At 48.3% G+C, this 4845-nt stretch overlaps 1 pseudogene; it reads right to left on the reverse strand.

Annotated features, from left to right (window-relative positions):
- Positions 1–604: 604 nt before the first annotated feature.
- Positions 605–4845, reverse strand: part of LOC112071690 (protein XRP2-like) — an 8956-nt pseudogene continuing 4715 nt past the window's right edge.

Here is a 4845-nt window from a genome sequence, read left to right on the forward strand (position 1 = left end):
TTGATTAAACTGTCCTTCTCTACCTACCATCACTATGTTGAATTAACCTGTCTTCTCTCCTACCTACCATCACTATGTTGATTAACCTGTCCTCTTTCTACCATCACTATGTTGATTAACCTGTCCTCTCTCTATTACCATCACTATGTTGATTAACCTGTCCTCTTCTGCTACTACATCACTATGTTGATTAACTGTCCTCTCCTACCTACCATCACTATGATGATTAAACCTGCCTCTCTGACATCCACCTTATGCTTTGAATAAACCTGTCCTCTCTGCCATCACTATGTTGATTAACCTCTCCTCTCTGCACCTCACCACTATGTTGATTAACCTGTCCTCTCTCCTACCTACCATCACTATGTTAATTACCTGTCTTCTCTCCTACCTACCATCACTATGTGTGATTAACCTGTCCTCTCTCCTACTACCATCACTATGTTGATTAACCTGTCCTCTCTGCTACCTACCATCACTATGTTGATTAACCGTCTTCTCTCCTACTACCATCACAGTGATACCTGTCCTCTCGCCATTCACTATGTTGATTAACCTGTCCTCTCTGCTATCTACCATCACTATTGTTGATTAACCTGTCCCTCTGCTACCTACCATCACTATTGTGAATAACCTGTCCTCTCTGCCATCACTATGTTGATTACACCTGTCCTCCTTGCCATCACTATTGTTGATTAACCTGTCCTCTCTGCCATCACTATGTTGATTAAACCTGTCTCTCTCCTACCTACCATCACTATGTTGATTAACCTGTCCTCTCTGCTACCTACCATCACTATGTTGAATTAACCTGTCTCTCTCCTACACCATCACTATGTTGATTAACCTGTCCCTCTCTGCCATCACTATGTTGATTAACCTGTCCCTCTCTGCCTACTACCATCACTATGTTGATTAACCTGTCCTCTGATACCTACCATCACTATGTTGATTTAACCTGTCTTCTCTGCTATCCTACCATCCACTATGTTGTTAACCTGTCCTCTCTGCTATCTACCATCACTATGTTGATTAACCTGTCCTCTCTGCATCTACCATCACTATGTTGATTAACCTGTCCTCTCTGATACCTACCATCACTATGTTTGATTAACCTGTCCTCTCTGCTACCTACCATCACTATGTTGATTAACCTGTCCTTCTCCACACCTACCATCACTATGTTGATTAACCTGTCCTCTCTCTACCTACCACACTATGTTGATTAACCTGTCCTCTCTGATACCTACCATCACTATGTTGATTAACCTGTCCTCTCTGCTACCTACCATCACTATGTTGATTAACCTTCCTCTCTCTACCTACCATCACTATGTTGATTAACCTGTCTCTCTCCTACCTACCATCACTATGTTGATTAACCTGTCCTCTCTCTACCTACCATACTATGTTGATTAACCTGTCCTCTCTGCCATCACTATGTTATTAACCTGTCCTTCTCCACTACCTACTAGTATAAAAAATATAACAAAAAGATCCTTGGTTGTGTAGTAAGTTTTGATGATCATACAGTGATTTATTCACAAGCCCATCTGCATGTCAGCAAAGTTGAAGAAGTTGTCCACATCTCTAGAGGAAGTGTTTCTGTTGTCTGAAACAAACACCTGCAGGGAAAAGGACGGAAAACAAGAGTTACCTCACATTCAGGTACTATTTTATTAGCGAGTACAGTTCTGACTAAAACTCAGTACAATTGATAAAATCTTGATCTTTTTAAAATTGTATTTTACCAGGTTAGTCTCATTGACATTAAAACAATAAATGTAAAACAATTAAAAAGAACCCTGTTTTCTCCCCAATTTCGTAGTATCATCTTGGTAGTTAGTCTCATCGCTGCAACTCCCGTACGGACTCGGGAGAGGCGAAGGTCGAGAGCCGTGCGTCCTCCGAAACACAACCCAACCAAGCCGCACTGCTTCTTGGCACAATGCCAGCTTAACCCGGAAGCCAGCCGCACCAATGTGTCCGAGGAAACACCGTATACCTGGCYACCGTGTCAGTGTGCACTGCGCCTGGCCCTCCACAGGAGTCGCTAGTGCGCGATGGGACAAGGACATCCCTGCCGSCCAAACCCTCCCCTAACCCAGACGACGCTGGGCCAATTGTGCGTCGCCCCATGAGCCTCCCGGTAGCGGCCGGCTGCGACAGAACCTGGACCCGAACCCAGAATCTCTAGTGGCACAGCTAACACTGCAATGCAGTGCCTTAGACCACTGGGCCACTCAGTAGGCCCAACAATAAATGTTTTGTCTAGAGATGTCAGGAATGCTGTTTACCTTGGATCCGCTGAACATGTCACTGGCCATGCTCTGGCAGGCCTCCACTACCCCGTCCCCATTCAACTCCAGGGCTGTCACTGGGCCTGTGGCAACAAGAGATGCATTTCAGAAATGCATGCCTAATCATCATAAGCACTAAAATGAACTCATGAACACAATTCTTTCCTTCAACTGTGATGATCTTATCCCCCCCCCCCTTCTCTTGGTTCAAAGGTCATCATACATCACAGAGAACCAGCAAACCGAGCCCAGCCCAACGTTTCTGATGTGTCGCGCCTAGTCTCGGCCCTAGTCTCGGCCCTAGTCTCGGCCCTGTCAGCCTAGTCTCAGCCAGTCGTCGGCCTAGTCTCAGCCCACGTCGGCCCAGTCTCAGCCCGACGTCGACCCTGTCTCAGCCCGTCGTCGCCCTAGTCTCAGCCCGTCTGTCGCGCCTAGTCTCAGCCGACGTCGGCCATCCTAGTCTCAGAGACCGACGTCTGCCCTAGTCTCGGCCCTAGTCTCAGACCTCGTGCTGCACCTAGTCTCAGACCGACGTCGCTAGTCTTCAGACCGACGTCGCCCGAGTCTCAGCCCTAGTCTCGCCCAGTCTCAGCCGACGTCGGCCCTAGTCTCAGCCTCTAGTCTAGCCGACGTACGGCCCTAGTCTCAGCCCGACGTCAGTCCTAGTCTCAGGACCGACGTCGGCCCCTAGTCTCAGCCCTAGTTCAGACCGACGTCGCCTAGTCTCAGACCGACGTCAGCTAGTCTCAGCCCGACAGTCTGCCCTAGTCTCAAACCGACGTCGGCCCTGAGCTCAGACCCGACTTCGGCCCTAGGTCTCAAACCGACTAATTGAATGATCTAACACAGATGATATGCGAATGTGTCTGCAAGGCCCTGGTCTAAAAGTAGTGTACTATATAGCAGGGATAGGGTGCCATTTGGGACAGTACTGTGTTCCTTACCGTTGGTGATACACTCTAGGAGTCCCCTCTGCGCATCGTTCTGAACACTCTACTGACGTCCTCTGGGCATGGACACTTCCTTAGTCTGAGATCAAACCAACAAACCCTTTCCCAGAGGCCTGAGGTTAATACAGACAGGAAGCAATGACACCGTTAAACCCTTTCCCAGAGGCCTGGAGTTATTACGAACAGGAAGCAATGAACCGGAATGAACACAAATAATGTATGCCATTGAGACGACGTTTTCTTCCAAAGCACCTCATATCAATCCTTACACTAACATCCACCAACACAACATACTAGTAAACAATGAGGATGCACCAACACCAGAAGGACCTTGAATCACTTCCTCAATCTGGAGGGATGCCAGTAGTTTAGATCAGAAGGACCCTTGAGTCACTTCTCATCTGGAGGATGACCAGTAGTTTAGATCAGAAGGACCTTGAGGTCACTTCCTCATCTGGAGGATGACACGATAGTTTAGATCAGGAAAGGACCTTGAGTCACTTCCTCATTCTGGAGGAGACCAGTAGTTTAGAATCAGAAGGACTTGAGCACTTCCTCATCTGGAGGCATGACAGTATTTAAGATCAGAAGTCCTGAGTCAACTTCCTCATCTGGAGATGACCAGTTTATAGATCAGAAGACCTTGAGTCACTTCCTCATCTGGAGGATACCAAGTAGTATTAGACCAGAAGGACCTTGGAGTCACTTCCTCATCTGGAGATGACCAGTAGTTTAGATCGAAGGCCTTGAGTCATTCCTCATTACTGGAGAGATGACCAGTAGTTTAGATCAAAGGCTTGAGTCCTTCCTCATCTGGAGGCATGACCAGTAGTTTAGATCAGAAGGACCTTAATGGAAAGCCAGAAATAAGACTTGCGCAAGGGAAGGAGACCTTAACTGTATGACAAGTGTCTACCTTCCCTCCTCCTCATTTTAGAAATTACTTTAAGTCATTTAGCAGACTCTCTTATCCTCCTCACCCTCCTCTACCCCCTCCACTTGCTCACTCATCAATGAGTTTCCGGGCTGTAGCAGGTGTTAGTCCCCAGCGAAGAACACAAACAGACAGGACTCGTCACTCTCCTTGCGTCTGCCTCCTTTGGCATGGGTACGATGCTGCGGGATGCCTCACTGAGGCCCGGACTGATTTAAACTCTGACTCCGGGTCAGGGGCCGGAACATGGTCCAACACCACAGTGTCCTCAGGCAGCAGGCTCCAGTTGGTCTCCCCTGAGACGGCGTGAAGTCATGGACGTTGCTCCAGTTGTTGTTGAAGATGCTGAGGCCTGCGTCCTTGAAGTGGAAGGCCAGGTCGTGGTAGTAGTACTGGAAGCAGCCGAACTTCATCCCCGTGGACGCCTCGATGATGGGCTGAGTGGCGCAGCGCACAGGAACACCTCCATCTTCTGACAGTCCCTGGTCCTGAACTGCTGGCAGCCACCACACACTTGATATCCTTACAGTCCCTGAAGAAAACACTGCCCTTCACCGGCCCCATAACGATGCAGCAGTTAGTGCAGTCGTCGATGGTGATGGTGGCGGAGTGGTCAACACGAAATCTTACAGTTGTCACAGTCCTGGATACAAACTGCTGG

The sequence above is a fragment of the Salvelinus sp. IW2-2015 genome, unplaced genomic scaffold (genome assembly GCF_002910315.2).
Source record: "Salvelinus sp. IW2-2015 unplaced genomic scaffold, ASM291031v2 Un_scaffold1683, whole genome shotgun sequence".
NCBI lineage: Eukaryota > Metazoa > Chordata > Actinopteri > Salmoniformes > Salmonidae > Salvelinus > Salvelinus sp. IW2-2015.